The sequence below is a fragment of the Hyaena hyaena genome, unplaced genomic scaffold, assembly GCF_003009895.1.
Source record: "Hyaena hyaena isolate Hyena2069 unplaced genomic scaffold, ASM300989v1 scaffold_163, whole genome shotgun sequence".
Classification (NCBI taxonomy): domain Eukaryota; kingdom Metazoa; phylum Chordata; class Mammalia; order Carnivora; family Hyaenidae; genus Hyaena; species Hyaena hyaena.
Window position 1 is genome coordinate 645,347 of NW_024080794.1, and position 15,934 is coordinate 661,280.

The 15,934-nt window shown below is 37.6% G+C and overlaps 1 long non-coding RNA gene across 1 annotated transcript in view; it reads right to left on the reverse strand.

The window, feature by feature from the left end:
- LOC120236812 overlaps positions 1–15,934 on the reverse strand; it is a 232,004-nt gene that overhangs the window by 179,281 nt on the left and 36,789 nt on the right. Inside the window, exon 2 of the long non-coding RNA XR_005529777.1 lies at positions 6,951–7,062. This is a non-coding gene — a long non-coding RNA (uncharacterized LOC120236812). The remainder of the gene's footprint in view (positions 1–6,950; positions 7,063–15,934) is intronic.

Here is a 15,934-nt window from a genome sequence, read left to right on the forward strand (position 1 = left end):
CAGAGAAAAACAAATATCATATGACTTCATTCATATGTGGAATTCAAGATATAAAATAGATGAACATAAGAGAAGGGAAGCAAAAATAATACAAAAACTGGGAAGAAGACAAACAATAAGAGACTCTGAAATACAGAGAAAAGACTGAGGGTTGTTGGAGGCGTTTTGGGAAGGGGGATGGGGTAAGTGGGCAATGGCACTAAGGAGATCACTGGGATGAGGACTGGGTGGTATATGTAAGTGATGAATCACTAAATTCTACTCCTGAAACCATTATTACACCATATGTTAACTAACTTGGATGTAAATTTTTTAAAAAATTTATTAATTAAAAAATAAAGTTCTAATGTCTAATTAATACTATTAATAGATTATGTATCTTTCTATTTTCAAACGTCTTTGTCTGGAATGTTATTCATCTGTATTATATTACCTACATTGCTTGGAACGTCATTATATAGTCTCATTTTCAAATAAATTTAGGAATGAGCAAGAAATATTCTTTAGTATAAATAATCACAAACCTCAGTATTTATGTATAGAATATTTTGTCCTTGATTCATCTATAAAAATGAAATCTGACAATATGTGCAATACATATCCTTATTACATTACTGCATTGCAATTAAAAATAACTATTAAGTTTCATATAAACAAGAGTCTTTTATAAGCCAGTCCACATATATAAAATCTAAGAGTAATATGTTGTCCTGCATGTGTGAATGGAGGTAAGTAGATAAATGAAACTGTGATGGGTGCCACCAATAAAACTACTTCAAAATTTAGAAAACAAAAAACAGAAAGAAAGAAAGAAAGAAAGAAAGAAAGAAAGAAAGAAAGAAAGAAAGAAAGAAAGAAAGAAGAGAGAGGAATATGAACAGATATTTCAATCAAAAAATGTTACTTATACACACAAATTGGAAATAATCGACTTGTTAAATTATAATAGCATAAATTCAGAAATTTTCTTGTGAAAAAGTAGGATACAGAATTAAATATATAGTATGATTTCAAATATATGTGCATGTGATTATATCAAATATATATACTTGAGTACAAATATATAAATATAATAAGCATTTGTGCCTTCTACACATTAACAGTATTCATGTGCAGTTGGAGATTATTAGTAATTTGTTTTCTTTTACATTGCCACATTTTCCAAACTTTCAAAAGAATAACATTTGCCAGAAAAATATTTTAAAGGATATTACATGAAAATTGCATTTGTAATATTTGGGGGGAAATATTCGGGGCTGTGTGATCTTTCTAAAAAAAAAGTCACCAATGGTGATAATTTTTAATGCACCCTAATGACATAATTAGTCCATTTAGTGTTAATTAAATCTTTAAAAGTAGATCCATTTTTTCCATTTACTTGCAATATGAAATCATAGATATGTTTATCTGGCAACACTCTTCCATTAAATATAATTAAAACGTTTTGGAAAAAAAACCCACAAGTGTTCTGGCTGTGTTTAAAAAAGAAGGCTATGGCAAGCACTTCTATAGTGTTTTGCCACCTACCAGAGCACCCTTTTTTCTTGGCATTTCGCCAACCTTCTAGGATAATTTAGGACTAGCAATGTTTGTCAGACCTCTCTTCTGTCTCTCTTGGTGAATTTACAATATCAAAAAGAATAAATGCAATATTATATTTTATTAGCAGCTAGGTAGCCTTCCTTTAAATCCTCTTAGTTTAAGATTTCTGATTCTAAAAAAACTATAAATTCTGTTTTCATCCATTTCAGTCTAGGAGTGGTAAGTAAAATGGATTTTGAAAACTTTTCCACAAAATACTATAGAAAAAAAATTTCTTAGATGTAATCTTAACTCAGGGCCAAAGGTGGGCATGTTCTTCTGCAAGAACTACAACTGTATGTTCAGAGGAAAGTAGTTCATTTCAGATAGGCTTCAGTTTCCTCCCAGACACTGGGGTCTCATCATTCAAACACAATATTGATTGTAACAGACATGTGCCTGCCTACTTGATTACATGGCATGTGACTGATGGATCCTGCACAGGTGTAAGTGTAGGCAAGTGGCTGGTGGGCTTGGCAGTACTGATGGGATGCAGACGGAAGAGAGCAGGGTGAGGAGAATCAGTAACCCAGGGCCTCTGCTCCATCAGCCTGTGGAGCCTGCACAGCCAGAGAAGCTGCTAAGCTCCAGACCCCCTGCTCTGGCCAGAACAGGGATGAGGCACAGGGGAGCTGACCAACGTTCAAGGACACGGCAAACACATTAAATTTAAGAAGAGCGTATTTAACACACCTTAAGTGCCCAACTTACTTACACCTATGGGTACCGAGTTCAGAGCATGGTCATAGTCTCTACACGAACCCTTCCGGAGGCCCTAAATGTTGGTTCATGAGAGATAAGCAATCCAGTCGTCACCACACAACTTGAAAGGAAAATGCAGGACTAACATTTGTAGCAGATATTTATCTTTTATAGTCATAGATTTGATGTATAAATACATAACTTTTATAGTCATAGATCTGATGTATAAATACATAACTTTATCTCCCTATTTTCAAGTGTGGCTTCTCCTCAAGTTGCTATATCTGTAACTAAGACACTTTCATTCTTTCTTGGAAATACTCAGTCTCACCCCCTCCTTCCTTTCCTTAGAGAAGCAATTTCAAATACTAGGTAAGCCCATGATCCTGATCCCGCATGCATTCAGGTCTTGTCTCTGTTACTTCACTGCTGTGGGCATTTGGGCAAAATTACTTAATTTCTCTGTATGTTAGGTCTACCTTCTGTCAAATAGGAGGTGATAAACAGGAGGTTCTGAGGGTAACTGGTGGGTAATTACTGACCTCACAGGACTGTTCTGACTAGTAAATGAGTTAAACTATGTTATTCCACAGCATATCTCATAGCATTTACCATGTTAATTGTATTTGGCAGATAGCAAATGCCATGAGAATGTTAGCCATTGTTCTTACTGCTGAATTAATTCCCTGGGAGCTTCTATTTTACCAACATTTTGGTCTATCTCATCCAAAACCCCTCCCTGGACCTGAGGGACCATCCACTGCTGATATAAATCAACCTCTTTTTCACTCAGTGACCTTTGTTCCAGTCAGTACCACACACACCATCCACTCACCAGGCCTCTCCAGCCCAACAGCCCACACTCAGCAGCTTTGGAATCTCTGAAGAGTCACAGCAAATCTCAGATCCTCTTGGGTCCCATGTCACTCAAGGCAGGAGACACAGAATGGAATGGGGTTCAACTTACAGTCTCTCTCCCTAAGGTGCCATATCACCATTTCCTGTTTCTACCCTGCTGAAGAAACGCCATGTCACGGTGTAAGGTTAAATGAAGAGTGCAACTTTTCTAAGTGGCTTACTCTTGGCCAAGGGTCAGAAAACATTTTACGTGAAGGGCCGGATGGTAAATATTTGAGGTTTTAAGGGTCATATTGTCCCTATTGCAACTACTCTATTCGGTTGTTGTAGCAGGAAAGCAGCCATAGATGATAGGTAAGCAAATGAGCATGGCTATCTTCCAACAAAGCTTTGTTTACAGACACAGTCAGCAGGCAGGACTTAATCTGCCAACATAGTTTACCAACCACCTTTCTAGACCAGAAACTCCTTGAGAATGCAGAAATGTCTAGATCTTCTAAAACCTCTACACAGAGAATATACCACTTTCCATTCATAGTGGTATAGGAAGTCAGTGATATTCATGTAAAAATTAAATAAAACAATAAATGTAGGAGTGTGTCCCCTACAACTATCTATTAAATCCATTCTTGTCTTTTAAAATCAATCATCCATTTTTTAGACGATTGAGTTGCATCTTTTAGAGTTTGGACTTGTAGGCAAAATCCCTTCTGAGCTCATACAAGTTATGTTTAGTCCGGACTTTGCTTCACCTTGGTTTCAAAGCCCCTTTTCAGGACTGAGCTAAAAGTATCACTAAGAGGGCTCCAAGCCCTGACATCAGCCCCACAGAGGAAGCTTCTGGACCTTGGGAAATCAGGTTCTATTAAGTCCTCAGAGATGAATCCAGCTCTAACCATGGGAAAACTGAGGAATCTTGGATGGATACCACTGCCACGGTGGAACTCAACTTCCTCTGGCAGCCTGGGACCTGTGAGCTTTATAGAGCTCTCCTATAGGTGAGAGAGGCCAGGAAAGACTGAAGTACATTCAAATTCTAAGAAGCTGTAAAGACCAAGTGGGAGTGCTGCAGCCAGTTGTCTGCAGCCCCCAGTTCCCCGAATTCTATTCCCAGCATCAGCCTGCCTCATTCCCTCCTGCGGTCATCAGTCCCCATTTGTAATCCACCCCTAATGTGAGACACTGTTAGAGCTCCGAGATCCAGCGTCCCCAGCAATCACCAGGCATTAGCCCTCCTCAGTATCACTCTTAATTCAGTCCTACAAATGACCATGTGGCCTGAGGATCCCGGACAATCAGGTCATCTCATTTGTTCCGGATCCACTGAGTTTTGTGTTAATATCCTTGTCCCCAGCTACACATCAGTCGTCACAGAGCCATGAGCATAGATGACATCCAACTCGTCAGTCTTAGGCCTCTCACAGCCATTTCTGGCTTTTCAGGCTTACTTGCAGACAGATGATGCCCTTTCTGTGCCAATACACCTAAGGCCTTAGGATGTCTTTCTGGGATCCTTCTAGCAAGATCTGTTTTTCTTCGGCCTCCCTCGTTTCCTCTCCTCATAGATAAAGAGCAAAAGCAGATTACAGTGCAATAGGCCAATCTCTATGCCACAGAGTTTGTGCACCAACACTTATTTTCATTTAGTTCTTCAATAACAATTATTTCCCAGTCAGAGGGGGAGACTTTTGATTCCCTACTGAAGATTAAAAAAACCTCTTCCCCCATACTTATAATTTTCCTAATAGGAAGTCACCCCTTTGTTCTTAAACTTAATAAAACGGCTCCTTTACCAATTCCCTAGGAGTCTACAGCTTAGTAAAACTCCAGCAGCCGTTTATTGAACTCTTATTAGATGGCAGGGACTGTACTAATCCTTTTATCATAGATTATTTCCCAACACTGTTATCACCTCTAATTTACATATGAGGAGACTGTGAGCCAGAGAGTTGAGAGACTTGGTTTAACATCCCACAGCTAAAAACTGGCAGAATTAACCAGTTTGACCAGAGCCTTCCTGCATAGAGCCCTCATACCTGATCCCACAGCACACTTTATAGAAGTGCTTGTCCTTTCTCAAAAACTTTGCAGCAACACATTCAGTATTATCAACGACCACCTTTTCAGAATAAGACTTAACTAGGAAATATTTTCCACAGAAGTTTCATGACAATATTTGTCACTTTTCTAAAACTTGTTTATTTGAATGAGCACCAAGGGTCATGATGGAATGTTCTTTGTATGAAATCTTAAAAATTCAGTAATTCTTAATATCAACAAATATGAATGATGCCCTTCCTTATTATCTGAAAAGAAATTAGAAGAAAGGTATCAGAGAATATACTCTTTAGAATGACTGATTACTGAAAAATACCAAAATATTTAGCCAGGTAAGTAAAATATAGTGGTTCATTTGTACTGTATCAATAGTATTGAGCCAAGCCTGTATTCTGAAGTTGTAACATACTTGAAGAATTAACCTTTTTTTTTCTTTCTTTCTTTCTTTCTTTTTTTTTTTTTTGGTGGGGCTGTAGCTGTAGGAGGAGTGGGGAGTGTGGGTTGCCTCTCATTCTTGTTCAGTATCAAATAGCTTCATTGGGAAGCTCATTCAGAATTATCTATACTTCGTTTCCCAAAATCACTATATGCAACAAAGTTACCAGAAGTAATCTCCATTTTCAGAGAAAAGACTTTAGGTTTTGGATTAGGTACACTGGCTATTAACTTACCCAACAATCACACAACAGTGCTGTAGATGGATCTCAGTTTAGACTCTACTTTCTTCAAATAGTTCTTAATCAGCTGCAACTTCTTATCAGAGATGCTGGGAAGAATTAACATTTTAAATGATAATTATCTCTGATGACAACATGTGGTTATTTAGTGAATATGATGATTATCATGGGTTCTTAAACAGAACATCTCCTGAGGTGCCTGGGTAGCCCAGTCAGTTGAACATCCAACTCTTGATTTCGGCTCAGATCATGATCTCATGTGGTGAGATCAAGGCCTGAGTCAGGCTCCACACTGAGCATGGAATCTCTTTGGATTCTTTCCCTCTCTCTCTGTCCCTCTTCCAACCATGTGACAGTTCCCTTTCTCTCTCTCAAAAATAAACATTAAAAAAAGAGTACATTTCCTAAATACAATTAGATATTCATAGACATAAAACATTACTTCTAGGGTGATGGAAATGTCCTAAAATTTGATTGCTGTATCAATTATACAACTCTATATAAACTAAATTTCATGGAATTGTACACTGAAAATAAATGAATGTTATAGCATGTAAAGTATACAAGCTAGTTTTAAAAAAATAATAATACAGGAGAAAATATGTTGCTGAGGCCAATAAAAATTACTTTCATTTCTAATTATCATTTGCTAATGAAACCAGGAATCAGGCATCATGTTAAACAGGGAATCTCAATCAAAGAAACTTCTTTGCTTCATTTCACTTTTTTTCTTTATATCTCACTTAATCCCCCTCATTGAAGTTGTCTGGATAGGTATCCCCTGCTCTGCCTCATAGATGAAGGAAGGAACATTAGAGGTTTCCTAGATCTGAAGAGAAGGAGCCAAGAGGCACATCCAGATTTCTCTGGACTCCAATGACTCTGCTGAGTTCTACAATTTCCTTAATCCTGGACACCCTATTATGTCTTATTTAAAATATTGAAAAGTTAGTCCAAATCCTTGCCCAAATAGCATTTCAGTAAGCAGCCTTATAGGATATTAGAATATATTTAAAGTCTGGAATAACTATTCAATAAGTTGAAATTAAAAAAAAAAAAATGAACAGAGGTCACCTTTGTTCTTTACCCAAGGGCTCCATTTTGGCGTGTGCTGGAAGGTAGCGTGTTGCTTCAAAGTCATCTTGAAAGCTGCACAATCAGGGCCTATCAGAGCTGTAACCTCAGCCTACGAAACAAAGATCCACAGTGCTTATCCTTCAGTTTGTTAAAACATGAGATTTCCTATTTAAAAACAGCTGCTCAATGACACCAGTGTGGATTTTATAGAGGCTTGATAGTCTTCTCTATGAACTTGCAAGAAACTGTCTTTTGGCCTCTGACCTCTGGCTGTTTATATTTGCTTTTCCTTTTGTTTGGAACAGTCTTCCTAACCTTGTTAACCAAGCTGAGCGTCTTCAGTTCTCTTCTTGGAAGGCATCACCTTGGGGAAGCCTGACTTGACTTACATGCCATTCCCATGTGGGTTAGGGAGACAAAGTGTTCTCTGAGAGCCTGTAGTTCACTGCTTACAGCACTAGTGCCCGCTGTTGTAGCTGCGTGCTTAATGCCCAGTGAGACGCATCTGCCACTGAGTCTCCAGCAGATAGTACAGCAAAGGGAAATAGTGGGCACTCAGGAAATAATTACTCAATGAATAAAAGAAATAGCCTAAACTTACTTTCTACCAGAAATTTCAAGTTTTTGTTTCATTTCATTTTTCTTTTTTTATTTACAAACTGCAGTCCCTATCTGTAAATAGTTTAATCTGTGAGTATATATATATATATATGTATATATATATATATAAACAATGGTAATATCATATGGTGAGCAAGCATGTGTATATGCTATCAATTGAGGCATATAGAAGACACAGTCTAAACATAATCTCTATTTACTCTGTATTTGATTTTATTAAAATAATAAAATTTGATTCATAATATGAATAGAATGTGTAGTAGGGAAGACTTAGTAAGATAAAAACTCGTAAGGATGTTTGTTTCCTTTTAGATATCATATACAACCAATGTGATGACTGAATTTCGATCACAAGAATGAAGATTTTGCGTAAGTGTAATGAGCTGAGGGAGTAGCTACAGCACCACAGTAAATATTTTTTTAATTATGCACTTTCTAAAATTTAGGTTTGTACAAGGTGAAGTAATGAATTTTCTCCCCACCCCAACCAACCCTTGGGTGGTCCATTGTTGTCCTGGGAGGGGAATAAACTTTCTAATAGTTACTTGGAAGTTATCATCATAGAATTTATCAGATCTTTGTAAAACCTTCTCTTTCCAGATCAAGTTTGTCCCAGGACACTGTTTGTCCCCCATCATGTGGGAAGGGCACAAAGACACCAAAAATTTGCTGAGGTTCTGCCAGCCAAACATTCTGTCCTTTTCATCCAAGTGTATCACGGTAGGATCCTAGGGGTGAGATTCTCTGCGGGGCTGAGTGAGGGGAGAGGGACTAGGAAGATAGGCTGGAGCAGGAGGGAAATTTCTCCCGCATCTGCTCTCTGCCTGCACTGGACCAGAAGCATGACACATAGAGTTATGCTTCAACTTTACAACAACCCTACGAAGTTTACACCTGAGGATACTGAAATCCCAGTAAACCACCCACCATCAATAATGGGTGGGTCTAATATGTTACCCAAGACCGTAAGCCTCCAGAGATTTTTTCATCTGCATATACACCGTCCACAAATACCTGTTCCCCATGAAACCCACCCATGGGATTAACAAGAAGCAGATGAAATTCTTTAAAATTATTTTTACATTTTTTTGAGAAAGTGACAGAAAAATGATATTTTAAAAGCATACACAAATAAAATAAAATATATAATTAATAAAACATTATATATAATTTTATATAACATAAATATATGGTTTATATTAATAAAATATACATATAAATAAAATAAGGCGAGTAGTTTTTTTTCAAAATCATCTAGCTTTTACATCAATACTTTTAGCAAAAACAAAAAACCAACAGCAGCCAATTGGCTTTATGAATTTTTCTAAAAGATCAGTTTACATTTGAAGTAATTTGATTCTCATACCGTAGTACAATATAATTGGTGTAACAGATTTATTGAGCATCTTTACTTAGAGCAAGTGTCTTGTGAGCATATGCATAATAGCTTTCTAGAGGAGGAATTTCAATGTCAGCCAAAGAAATAATCACTTACGAAAGAAAGAATAGATTGGGCAATTCGGCCTAAGTACCTTCAGGGTTTCCATGACAACCACAATTAGTACCATTTAAGAAGAAAACAATGGATCTGCAACCTCAGAATAGTAGCCAAATACATGTCTTCTAATGTATTTCTATTATTAGAAATACAAAGAGATAATTGAATATGGTACTGTGACTGCTCTGACACATACTTTTCAGAATTTCTGGTGCAGTGAGAGGATAGCATCATTAGCATAAACAATATTGATTGTGTGGGCTGTGGAGGGACTAAGATGAATGTCTTCTAGAAATCCCATCTGAACACTCACCGTCATCCCAAATCAATTACCCTCTATAGGATAAATAGGAACTGACAAGTTCTTTGTTCCAAAGTCACCAGAAGACAAAAGGGATTCCCCTGCTATACCTCCAGTTTTGGCTGGGTAGATCACTCCAAATTATAGAGGTTAACTAAAGGTAAATCAATAAGCTGGAACTGTCAGCATTTCATGATTAGTCCCATAAAAACTTTCTGATCATCCTTTTTTTCTTGACTTTGCTTTGGAGAATGTGAAAATACGGTCACATCAATTCTCGAGCACATAAACTTGGCTGTGATTACTGGCTGCCTTAGGCTGACTCAGCAGAGTTGGGCTATGAAGTAATGGAGCATGGATGCTTCAGCCTTTCCTGTCCAGCACAAGTTTTGTTGCAATGCCCTCTATAACTGGCAAATTTTGTACATCAGCCTTCTTTATTTATTTGGTATTACTATTTGAGGTTTCTAGCAGGTTACAAGTTAGTTTGCTCCAAAATATTCCCCTATTAAAAAAACTTTTTCCCATGTGCACAGGACAGGGGAGACATAAACTTTTATAAGCAATTTTGGCAATAACAATAGTTATCTTGTATTGATTATCTGAGAGTACTTTGCAAGGATTTGTTCGGTTAATCCTCACAGCTCTCTGAGGAACATATTATTATTATTCCCATTTACAGCTCAAAAAACCTAAGTAACAGCCCCAAATTACACAGCTAGCCAGTAGCCATGTACCAAATAAATGTACCAAATCCTAACAGCCTGACCCAGAGCTGGTTCAGTAATAACGCTATGCCAATTGCTGAGGTCTGAAACTGCTAGAAATTCTCTAATCCAAGTAGATATTGTTAATAGAATGTATTCACACAAACTAATGAATCTGCAGCCTGTCTACCTGGCATTTCCTTTTCAAAGAGTTGCTTGTCCAGAGAAGCAGAATAATGCAATGATAAAACGGGGCCACAGGTTTAAATCCCCGCTCTGTAATTCACCTACTAGATGACCTTGGGCAAGCTTCTGAACTCTCCTCAATCCAAGTGTCCCTGATTGTAATATGCATGCTGGAGAGCTATGGAGAATACTAGCAATGGCATATATTAAATGCTTAAAGGTAATAGGCACTCTGAAAATAGAGTCAACTATTTTGAGCTTCTTAGGAGTCCATCTCCTTCAGATCTATCTCTGACTCCAATTCTGCTGGTTGCCCCTAACAAGCAAAGGTTTTTCTAGCAAAATCCAAGAGGATTGTCTGTATGTTCTGAATCCTGCTAGTGGACTGGATGAAGGGGTTTCCTCTCATTTCTAAGTAAGGATAGTCTTATCCAGATACCGTTATATATAGTTTTACTAGGAAGGTTCCTAACCCCGGGGTGGCGATTGTCATTTTATAATGAGGAGGTTCTAGAGCTATGAAAAATACCAACTTGTATGAAACAAAATGGTTCCAGAAGAAAAGTAAATAGCGTCTGAGTTGTGACCCTTGGGTTGTGCTGGGCCTGGAATGTGGAGGTTGTAGAAAGGGCCTTATGAGGTGCACAGAGCACAACTCAAGGAGCTAAACAGAACTACAGGCAGCATTTGCTCGGCTCTAAGGAAACAGGAGAGCTCTTTTGATCCTAATATATTCAAATAGATCCTGAAGAAGCCCTGGAAACAGCAGAGTGTTCTGCAATATTTAAAGGCTGCTGCTGAGATTCACAGTCCTAAAATTAGACCTGCAGGCTGTTTCCTGCACTTCAGGCTAAACTTCCTTTCCATGCCCGGGATTATCTTTCCAGAAATGAAGGTTCTGGTTCATTTAAACATCTACTCTGTTTACAATATTAAAAGGTCCACACGAAGCGTGGGCTCTTCTGCCTTGTTTATAGACTTACCGAGCAGGACAACACCTGAGTTCTGTGAAATGAGGGGGCTGACAGGGAAACCTCCTTGGCCTGGGATAGTGTCTTATGCCTCAAGGACTGTACGAGGGAGACGGGACCCTGCTCGCCTCACTACTCCGCTTGCATGGCTAGTGTCTCAAAGTTTTAAATATTCACGACCTTGAAACGTAACAGAGTAATATCTCAGAATCCCCAGGACTCATTTAGAAATTACATCTTTAGTTTTGAAAAAGTATCAAAATAACAACTTTGATTTTTGATGTTAAATGAGGTCAGTAACCGTGGAAGTAAGGGAAGTCATATAAACCAAAAATGCATTTAGCAAATGAAATTAAAAACATTTACACAGACACACACACACATACATACGTGCACATATACATGTTTGCATCTATAATGCAGGTGCCCTCCCATGAACGGCCTTCATAAAACCATCACTGGCACATTAGCCAAACCTCCACAGGGACTGTGAGGCAATATTCCACATTATTATATGTCACGTAGTCAAAACTCAGCTGGTTGTCTATGAAGAATATTTTCCCCCCTAGGCAAAGTCTGGCTTTATGTGATCCAGACCTCTTTGCGACATGTTTCTGTCACCCAAGAACTACCGTGATTTGTCTAGAGTGAGGCTCGCGTAATCCACTACAGCAACTTAAACCTCTCTAACAAATGAGCATTTTCCTTACAACTTCTTAACCGGAGTACAGCTCTATCATTTACAGATATAGTTTTTCTCTCTCGATTTTAAAATCAACTACTGTGAATAATTTTAGTCATTGTTTTCTTTATTTAATCATGCTAAAATAGTAATGATATAATATTTGTGAACATAGACCCAACCAACATTAATTGAAACTACGCTGCATGACTGAAAATTAGATTCTAGGAAATTGAAAGGAAAGGAAAACAAAAGCAAAACCCTGCCATGGGTGTAAGGAAGACAATGGAAATCTGTCCCCGGGAAAGCCAGCATTTTTTTCCCTCTTCATTGCTGACAGGTGTAATGATTAATGAATATATTTATTTTATTTTATAATAACAAATACAACCTGGAAAGCATGTTTTCAGATTAAATATACTTTATAATCCCTGCCCTGAACAAGGTTAGAGTTTAACAGGAATTATTTATATATGTGTGTGTATGTGTGTGTGTGTGTGTGTGTGTGTGTGTGTGTGTGTATTCCAGAAATATATAATATCCAGAAAAAGGGGAAAGTGTGTACTGGCATTTAAAAAACCTCTTCATTTTAGCTCTTGCATTCTTTGTTGGCAGCATCATAATTCCTGCGGTAGCAACTATGACAGCCAAACAAAGGATTAAGGCTGTTTGTGGGAAAGCAGCAGCAGTTGAATTCATAAGCAAGAGAAATTCAATATACTTGTAAATGCCTCTCACAATAGAAAACAAGAGAGATAAAACTCCAAGAAATAGAACTATTTATTTCTCTAAGATTACTTCAATTCTAAAAGTGGTAAAGCCTTTTTTATTTGCTGCTCACAAGATGCCATCTTGGATTTCGACCACATACGGAGCAATTCTTTGTGGTGGCATTCATTTTAAATGTATTATAAAATATTATTAAAATAAATTTAAAATCTATTCTGAAGATGGTGAAAAAATTATTATACTCCCCAAACACATTATTTTCATTTGTGTTTGTTCTTTCCCAGTCATTTTTATGTTTCATCCTAATTCTTCATATATAGACATAGAACAGGTGAATTCTTCAAATTATGTTGTCTCAGAGATTGTTATTTTGTTCATATTTCTAAGGGTATTTTGCAACTATTATGAATAGCTGCATATTATTATGTAGAATTAACATGATTGTCATTCTTAATTATTATTTAGCTTTGGATATTTAATTTATTTCCAGTTTCTTATTATTATAGATAATACCACAATAAATATCTTCGTACAGTTTTTTCTCCTGAATTATTCTCTTCAGATAATTATTTTCTTCAGATAAATTTCCAAGGAAGTGAGGTTGATAGATCAAATGGCATTATAGAGAGGTATTACTTTCTTAAAAGGTCATTCCAGTTTACTTTCTCATCAGCCACATGTGTGTGTGAGGTGCTCATTTCTAAATTTGTTGTGTGTCAGGTGCCCATTTCTAAATTTTTCTGGCAGTTTGGAGTATTTACAGGAAATGTGGGAGAAGAAGGTACAGAGTAGGGAAGAGGGGAGTTACATGAAAGAATAATAATGAGTGTTCAAGAGATGGTGCTTGAATGAACGAATAGATAATTGGACTATTCAAATGCTCAACTCTTTCCTTGGAAGAAAAAGTAGCCTAGAATAAAGCATTTGTCTAGCACAGTGAGTGGTTACATTTCTTCCAAAGGTTGGCTCAATAATAGAGCAAGCGTTGGCTTCCTATTACCTTTAAAGTAGAAATAAGATGCTCTTTTCAATATAATTTTTTATTATAATTGACCATGAACTGCCTTAATACCACTATCATAGGACAATATACTTTATCATCATTTCCAATCTTTAACTAAATCCATTTCTAAGGCAATTACCTGTCTACTATTGATTGGCCATCTGTTTCCCCAGTAATTACATGAGCATATCACTTAGCAACAGGATGTACTTTTCTTCCGTATTACCATAGAACAACATGGTTATGGTTTAAAAGCAAGAAAATACTGACGTCTTCTGTTACGACAAACAAATGTACAGTCACATGCTCTCAGCACATCTGTGTGAACGAGTGTGGCTGTGTACTCCTTTTATCCTTGGTTGCTGTAGTTAACAAGAGGAAAAAGATATTTGCCTAGATATCTCATAATTACCAACAGAAGCCACTACAGTGACTATTGGAGACTTACAATTTGTTAGACACTGTATGTGCTAAAACTTTATGTACATTACTTCACTTAATCCTTAGAACAATCTGATAAGCAAGATATTTTTATACCTAACCAAATGGCTTTATCCCATTTACAGATAAAGAAATTGAGGCTTAGAGAAATTAATTTCCTTAAGGTCATAGGTTAAGTGACAGAACTGGAATTCTAAGCCAGAATTACCCGCTCAAAAGTCCATGTTCTTAACTACTGTGTCCTTCAAGCTGATCACAAAATTAGTTCATTTATCACTTGGGCAACTTGGTGCTTTCAAACCAATTTCATATAGATTAACAATGAAGGAGAGATTTAAGTGTCTCTGGCTCTCTCTTTAGACTCATCCAGATGTTTCTTTGTTCTTTTGCCAGTGCCTGGATCACTGCTTGCAGCTCAGTTTAAGGCCTGTAGACCCAGCATCAAGTAATGAGAAACCCCCAGATCCCAGCATAGACAGCAAATGTTCTTGTTCAGGGAGTTCTATCTTCTTAACCAGAGTAAAGTAAGTAAAATAACTAGTTATTAAAGCTTCTTACATAACCTGACAGTGTCATTGCCGGTTTCATGCTACACAGCTTCACTTGGGTGATCCGCAAGCATTTCAAACTCAAAATATCCAAAACTAAATTCTCCTCTTTTTCTTTCTGACCTTCTCCATACCTCAAAACTGTCCCTGGCGCAGGTCCCCTGTCCTGTGAATGGCACTACCAAAGGTGGGTTTGCTCAATAGAGTCTGGTGAATGCAATTCATCTGTGATTCCTCTCCCTCATCCACTCACAGGTCCAATCTATTACTGAGACAGTTTGCCACCCCTGTCCTTCTACTTACTCCAACCCCAGGCTACCAATCCATCTTTTTTTCTATATTATTTTATTTTACTTTTTTATAGTGTTATATTAGGTTCAGGTGTACGATATAGTGATTCAGCACTTCCATATATCACCAGGTGCTCATCTCAATAAGTGCCCTCCTTAATCGCCATCACCTAATTTAGCCCATCTCCCCTCCCTCCCCTCTGGTAACTTTCAGTTTGTTCTCTGTAATTAACCAATATGTCCTGCTGTACTTATTACAGAAGTCCCCAAACTGATATTCCTGCACGTACTTTTGGCCTAGGCTATCTATTCAGTCACTTCACTGCAACTGGAAGACTCTTTCTACAATGCGTGTCTGGTCTTTTTACTCTCCTGATAAATAGCATAGGTTATTCCAGATTGTCCTTTGAATGAACTTTGAATTTCTCTCTTGGGTTCATATAGCCTTTCAGAGCTGGTTTCTGCATGCACTCTCCAGCCTCATCTCTGGCGATGAATGAGTCACCTCCATTCCAGCCACACTGATTCACTTCTTGGTCCTGAATATATCTTCTTCCTTCCAGGCCAGCACACTGGCTGTTCCTCCAGCCTCATCTGACCAACCACCAACACTTTCTAGCTCACTCACTCCTATCCGTTTCAAAACTCAATGCTGAACTTATTTCCTCCAGAAAGCCTTTCTTAACACTCTGGGTCAGAATAAATGCCCTTCCCAAGCGCCTCCATAATGGCTTAGACTTCCCCCAATGTTGCATCTGCTACAGTATTTCGCAGTCACTCATTTGCTTGTCACAGTCCCACCATCACTGTCGTGAAAAGCAGTCTATCTCAATCATAACAATATCTCAAGGACCTAGTACACATTGCAGATAGAAGCTCCACTTCTTGAATCAACTGACTAATAGGCTAAATAAACCCTAATGACAGGAAATCAGGGGCTGAAAACTAGTATACCTAGTTATAGACTTTCTTTTTCTTGGCTTCATATCATGAACTTTTTGGTT